Raw genomic sequence first — 7478 nt, forward strand, 5'->3', positions numbered from 1 at the left:
AGGAAGAACAAGTCTGCGGGGGGAAAAGAAAGAATCAAATTGACATAAACAAGAACAAAGAGCAGGGGGTTCCCCAAACAGGGTGAGCTGAATGTTTTTAAAAAATAAAGTAAAAGCAAGAAGGTAGGATTTCACAAGTATTTTTGAGTCTATTTTCTTAATAACTTTTCCTCTCCCCTCGCAAGGGGGCTGCATCTTATACACTCATATTAAATGTCAAGTGTTGCAACAAACGGTGACGCCATTTCATTGCTCTCTTTACCGATTTATGCTGAGAATATCGAAGGCTCCGCTGATTAGAAATCATTGACAAAGAAGCTCAGCGGGGTTTCTTTTGAACAGACATAAGTAGTTGAGACTTGTTGTACGCATCAAATGATAACTCCTAATAGTTTCCAAACAGAGAAAATATCATCTTCTGTAACTTAAAAATATATTTGGTCATGTGTTCAAATTTAGATTCTGATTAATCAGACCAAAATTTCTTTTAATTAATATTGAATTTAATATTTAAACCCATTGGGTTTAAACCCATTGAAGGATCAAATGTCCTTTCTGGTTCTTATCTTTGGAGGTTACATTTCTTTCATGTTACTTGAAGAAAACCATAGCATCCTAACATCTCGCAACTGGAAGGGCCTTTGATTCTGTTTTGCTTTGCCTAAGTTAGTGGTAGAGCTCCTGCTAAGTCTACAGCATCTATCTCCCATGATCTTCTACAGCAATACTACTGCATGCCCAAGGATACTTAATTTTAATACAAATATCTTCCAATGGAGATATAGATTGTCATTTATTTATCATTTTCTTAACGGATGCAAGGATTTGAGTTTTTCTGGCTCTGCCTTTTACCAGCTGTGAAATTTAATCAAGTTACTAAGCTTCTCTGGACTTCAGTTTTTCATCTGTAAAATGATGCGGAAATTAGATTAATCTATAAGGCCTCTTCAAATACCCAGATTCTGATTTTATGCTGTGCTTTTCACTTCCGAACATTTCACATTTAACATCTGAGAAGGGTTTATCAGACATCTTATTAGTGTGTGATGGAGAAATCAATCTTCGTAACTCACAGGGTTGGTTAAAAAATCTCATAAGCCCAAAAGACCCATAATGTGTGATTCCTCTGGACAAAAACTCTGGACTTTTAGAGATGTTCAGTATCTTCGTGGACAATTATGGAAACCTTGATATTTGCCAACCTGTGACTAGTCTTTTTCTCTCCTGTTCAATAGCATTAGGATTTCTCCCTGTCCCTGGGTGTCACACAGCCCCTGTTCCCCAGTTGACATCAAGACAACCGGAGGGGGAAAGTTTGTAATTTGAATGCATTAAAGAATTGGGTTGAGTTGGTCCTGAGCCTCTAGTATGTACACACCTGCCTCCTCATTCTCTGACATCTATTTTTAATATGTGAGTCTTGACTGAAGTCTGAGTCTATGGTCTTCCTTTACTACCTCCCCTCTCTGGCCACCATGTGCAGGTGCTTCCAGCAAAGAAAAGGCACGGTTCTTGTCTTTGAAAACCCAGAACCCAGATTATTATAGTTCATAGAAAAGTATGATGTTGCAGTTTAGCTCCTTTAGACAAAAGGATTAGGACACGAGCAACATTTAACCCCGTAAAGGAGGGAAAGCCATCAAGTTCTGCTATTTGGTGAGGGCAGGAGCAGACAGAGAGGAGTGAATTTTTAGGGAAAAATAAAGTTTTTTTCACATTTAAAAAAATTTGTTTTATTGAAGTATAGTTGAGTTAGGGAAAAATAATGTTGAAAAAGTGATTCCCTAGGTAGGCAAGTGCCATCAACGCTTCTGTAGCACAGTTGATTTCTCCATTCTTATAAATGAAGAACCTGGGGCTTCCCTGGTGGCGCAGTGGTTGGGAGTCTGCCTGCTAATGCAGGGGACGCGGGTTCGAGCCCTGGTCTGGGAGGATCCCACATGCCGCGGAGCGGCTGGGCCCGTGAGCCACAATTACTGAGCCTGCGCGTCTGGAGCCTGTGCTCCGCAGCAAGAGGGGCCGCGATGGTGAGAGGCCCGCGCACCGCGATGAGGAGTGGCCCCCGCTTGCTGCAACTAGAGAAAGCCCTCGCACAGAAACGAAGACCCAGCACAGCCATAAAATAAATAAATAAATAAATAAATAAAACTTATAAAAAAAAAAAAAAATGAAGAACCAGGTTCAAGGAAGTTAAGTAATTTATCCCAAGTCACATAATTAGTGATTAGCAGCAGATCCAAGTTTTAAATTCATGCCCATGTAATTTCACAAGATGTTATTTTCTGATCCCTTATCCAAATCCCTTGGTGCCACATGTGTTTTGAATATCAGTATTTAGAAGGCAATACAGTGCAAATATCATGTGTTATATAAACAGTCACAGTAAGGTCTAGGGCTCCCTGTTATCAAACAGATTCATATGCTGGCAGAGAAACATGAATATTCACCTACGGTGGAATAAATGAAGTCTATAAATAGCCTCATACAATTCAGGTCAGGTTTTGCAGCCAAATGATTCAGGTCAGTTCAGTTTTGCTGTCAAAAAAGCTTCTGGGCTTTTGAACTTTCTGGATTTCACAGTTTGGGATTTAAGGGTTGTATATTTGATTACCAGCCTGCCTGAGTCTATTGAGGGAGATTTGAGTGGGCTCTGGGTTTTCTGACTGAGGAAATGGCCTCTATCTCAGGCTTCTGAGCAGTCCCCTCAGAACTGCTGCTGAGTGGTCAGGGTCAGGGGCTGTGGCTCTCACTGTGAGGGGTGCAAGGCCCAGGGGCTCTGACCTGCGTAGCCAAAGCTAAGGGTAGTCAGTGCTCCATGCCAGCCATGCTGATGGCCGTGATTTTACTGTCCCCTTGAACCTCCTTCAGGCCAAAAGTTCCTACAGTGAAGTTTTTCAGTGATATCAAGTATTCAATTATATTTGGGAAGTCATTGAAAAATATAGGACTTATTCTGTATAAATTCACATTGCAATCAAATGCAATGAAGTGTAGATCATTTTAAAAGTGATGGATATCTATCATTAATGAGCTAAAGCTGTGTTATGGTAAGGTTATTTGAAAATAGAGGAAGATGAGAAGTGGAAGTGACAGTGTTTGGTTCCCCCCCCCACCGCCCCCCGCCCACAGGCCAGGCTGCTGATACAGGAAAAAGCTAATATGTACCAGGAAATCTTTCAACTAATGTGTAATCATTTTTTTCACATAGTATTTGAGATATAACTGGGCTTTTTGTTGTCGTTGTTGTTCTATAGCCCCTCTTGGTTCTATATCTTAACATGGGATAGGCATTAATAATTTCAAAATTGTGATTGAATATAAAGTTAATGTTATGAGGACATTAAGAATTCATGCCATGGAAGTAGATGGAAATACGGAGGTACATTGTGTTGTATCCAACATAAATTTGACTTTGGTGCTCCACGTGCATTAATCACTTTCCTCTGGGCACAACAGCAGAACACTAACTGGATATGAATAATGGATACAAAAATTTGTGATTAATTTTTAGCATTTTAGTCTTTGTATGAACACAAAATGAGGTTAAATTAGGATTCTGGTTCTCTCTCGAGTGTTCAAATTGCCAGATATTTTAAATTAATAAATTAATTAAGGAGGTTGGAGGTTGGAGGTTTTTCCACTACCATTAACTAAATAACTGCTACAGTAAAGACAGACAGTGTCCTGTAGGTGTATTGTCTTTCCCTCATCTCTATAATCAAATTCACATTGATAAGCTTAGATGATAAAAACTCTGCTAGATTCCGACGAAGCACCAAGTATAACACAGTACATCTATACAATGATAGGTGAGAGTAATTTATACAGTAAGAATCAACAAAGACATATCTAAACATCCACAGACAACTTCCCCGGGAGAATACACGGCGCACCTCAGGCTGTGGCTTCTGCTGCCGCAGGCTCGCCCCGCATTCTGTACCCCTCTTGCCCCCCAGCCTGAGTGAGCCAGAGCCCCCGAATCAGCTGCTCCTTTAACCCCCTCCTGTCTGGGTGAAGAACAGACACCAGAGAGTGACCTATATGCAAAGGCGGGGCCAAATCCAAAGCTGAACCCCAGGAGATGTGCGAACAAAGAAGGGAAAGGGAAATTTTTCCATGCAGCCTCAGGAGCAGCTGATTAAAACTTTACAATCAACTTGATGTACGCTGCATCTGTGGAATACCTGAATAGACAACGAATCATCCCAAAACTGAGGCGGTGGACTTTGGGAGGAACTGTAGACTTGGAGTTTGTTTTCTGCACCTAATTTGTTTCTAGTTTTATGTTTATCTTAGTTTAGTATTTGGAGCTTATTATAATTGGTAGATTTGTTTATTCATTTGGTTGCTCTCTTCCTTTCTTTAAAAAAAAATATATATGTATTTTTCCTTTTTCTCTTTTTGTGAGTGTGGATGTGTATGCGACTTTGGGTGATTTGTCTGTATAGGTTTGCTTTTACCATTTGTCCTAGGGTTCTGTGGGTCCGTTATTTTTAGTACAGTTTTCAGCACTTGTTATAATTGGTGGATTTGTTTATTGGTTTGGTTGCTGTTTTCTTTTTTTTAAATTACTTTTATATTTTTAATTTTAATATTATTTTATTTTTTATTTTAATAACATTATTTATTTTATTTTATTTTTCTCTTTCTTTCTTTTTTTTTTCTTTTCTCCCTCTTCTTCTGAGCCATGTGGCTGAGAGGGTCTTGGTGCCCTGGCTGGGTGTCAGGCCTGAGCCACTGTGGTGGGAGAGCTGAGTTCAGGACATTGGTCCACCAGAGACCTCTCGGCCCCACGTAATATCAAATGGTTCTCCCAGAGATCTTCATCTCAATGCTAAGACCCAGCTCCACTCAACAACCAGCAAGCTACAGTGCTGGACACCATATGTCAAACTACTAGCAAGACAGGAACACAACCACACCCATTAGCAGAGAGGCTGACTAAAATCATAATAAGTTCACAGACACCCCAAAACACACCACCAGACATGGTCCTGCCCACCAGAAAGAAAAGATCCAGCCTCATCCACCAGAACACAGGCACCAGTCCCCTCCACCAGGAAGCCTACACAACCCACTGAACAAAACTTACCCACTGGCAGACACCAAAAACAACGGGAACTACGAACCTGCACCCTGCAAGAAGGAGACCCCAAACACAGTAAGTTAAGCAAAATGAGAAGACAGAGAAATACACAGCAGATGAAAGAGCAAGGTAAAAACCCACCAGATGAAACAAATGAAGAGGAAATAGGCAGTCTACCAGAAAAAGGACTCAGAGTAATGATAGTAAATATTAAAGGCAACAAGGGACAAACAACAGATAACATACAAGGGAATCCCCATAAGGTTAACAGCTGATCTTTCAGCAGAAATTCTGCAAGCCAGAAGGGAGTGGCAGGACATATTTAAAGTGATGAAAAAAAAAAATAAAGTGATGAAAGGGAAAAACTAAAACCAGGATTACTTTACCCAGCAAGGATCTCATTCAGATTCTACGGAGAAATCAAAACCTTTACAGACAAGCAAAAGCTAATAGAATTCAGCACCACCAAACCAGCTTTACAACAAATGCTAAAAGAACTTCTCTAGGCAGGAAACACAAGAGAAGGAAAAGACCTACAGTAACAAACCCAAAACACTTAAGAAAATGATAATAGGAACATACATATCGATAACTACCTTAAAAGTAAATGGATTAAAGGCTCCAACCAAAAGACCTAGACTGGCTGAATGGATACAAAAACAAGACCAGTATATATGCTATGTACAACAAAGCCACTTCAGACCTAGGGACACATACAGACTGAAAGTGAGGGGATGGAAAATGATATTCCATGCAGATGGAAATCAAAAGAAAACTGAGGTAGCAATTCTAAGATCAGAAAAAATAGACTTTAAAATAAAGACTATTACAAGAGACAAAGAAGGACACTACATAATGAGCAAGGGATCAATCCAAGAAGAAGATGTAACAATTGTAAATATTTATGCACACAACACAGGAGCACTTCAATACCTAAGACAAATGCTAACAGCCATAAAAGGGGAAATCGACAGTAACACAATAGTAGTAGGGGACTTTAACACCCCAATTTCACCAATGGGGAGATCATCCAAAATGAAAATAAGTAAGGAAACACAAGCTTTAAATGATACATTAAACAAGATGGACTTAATTGATATTTATAGGACATTCCATCCAAAGACAGCAGATTACAATTTCTTCTCAAGTGTTCATGGAACATTCTCCAGGATTCTCTTGGGTCACAAATCAAGCCTTGGTAAATTTAAGAAAATTGAAATTTTATCAAGTATCTTTTCCAACCACAACACTATGAGAATACCTATCAACTACACGAAAAAATCTGTAAAAAATACAAACACACAGAGGCTAAACAATACACTAGTAAAAAGCCAGGAGATCACTGAAGAAATCAAAGAGGAAATCAAAAAATGGCTACAGACAAATGACAATGAAAACACGACAGCCCAAAACCTATGCAATGCAGCAGAAACAGTTCTAAGAGGGAAGTTTATAGCAATACAATCCTACCTCAGAAAACAACAAACATCTCAAATAAACAACCTAAACTTACACCTAAAGCAATTAGAGAAAGAACAAAAAGCCCCACAAAGTTAGCAGAAGGAAAGAAATCATAAAGATCAGATCAGAAATAAATGAAAAATAAATGAAGGGAACAATAGCAAAGATCAGTAAAACTAAAAGCCGCTTCTTTGAGAAGATAAAAAGAAAATTGATAAACCATTAGCCAGACTCATGAAGAAAAAAAAGGAGAAGACTCAAATCAATAGAATTAGAAATGAAAAAGGAGAAGTAACAACTGACACTTCAGAAATACAAAGGATCATGAGCTATTACTACAAGCAACTATATGCTGATAAAATGGACAACCTGGAAGAAATGGACAAATTCTTAGAAAAGCATAACTTTCCAAGACTGAACCAGGAAGAAATAGAAAATATAAACAAACCAATCACAAGCACTGAATTTGAAACTGTGATTTAAAATCTTCCAACAAACAAAAGCCCAGGACCAGATGGCTTCACAGGCAGATTCTATCAAACATTTAGAGAAGAGCTAACACCTATCCTTCTCAAAGTCTTCCAAAATACAGCAGAGGGAGGAACACTCTGAAACTCACTCTACGAGACCACCATCACCCTGATACCAAAACTAGACAAAGATGCCACAAACAAAACTATGGGCCAATTTCACTGATGAGCATGGATGCAAAAATACTCAACAAATTACTAGCAAACAGAATCCAACAGCACATTAAAAGGATTATACACCATGGTCAAGTGGGGTTTATTCCAGTAATTCATGGATTCTTCAATGTACTCAAATCAATCAGTGTGATACACCATATTAAAAAACTGAAGGATAAAAACCACATGATCATGTCAATAGATGCAGAAAAATCTTTTGACAAAATTCAACACCCATTTATGAT

General features: G+C 38.9%; 2 long non-coding RNA genes across 2 annotated transcripts; both read right to left on the bottom strand.

Annotated features, from left to right (window-relative positions):
* Nucleotides 1-206: 206 nt before the first annotated feature.
* On the bottom strand, nucleotides 207-3596 carry LOC309641251. Its single transcript, XR_014252581.1, has 2 exons — nucleotides 2177-3596; nucleotides 207-1852 (listed from the first exon to the last, which is right to left on the bottom strand). It is a non-coding gene; the product is annotated as an uncharacterized lncRNA (long non-coding RNA).
* A 1049-nt stretch (nucleotides 3597-4645) lies between these two features.
* Nucleotides 4646-6248, bottom strand: LOC309640971. The gene is made up of 2 exons (XR_014252470.1): nucleotides 5800-6248; nucleotides 4646-4781 (listed from the first exon to the last, which is right to left on the bottom strand). It is a non-coding gene; the product is annotated as an uncharacterized lncRNA (long non-coding RNA).
* Between the last annotated feature and the right edge of the window lie 1230 nt (nucleotides 6249-7478).

This window comes from Balaenoptera physalus, assembly GCF_965194825.1.
Source record: "Balaenoptera physalus genome assembly, chromosome: 13".
Taxonomy (NCBI): Eukaryota; Metazoa; Chordata; class Mammalia; order Artiodactyla; family Balaenopteridae; genus Balaenoptera; species Balaenoptera physalus.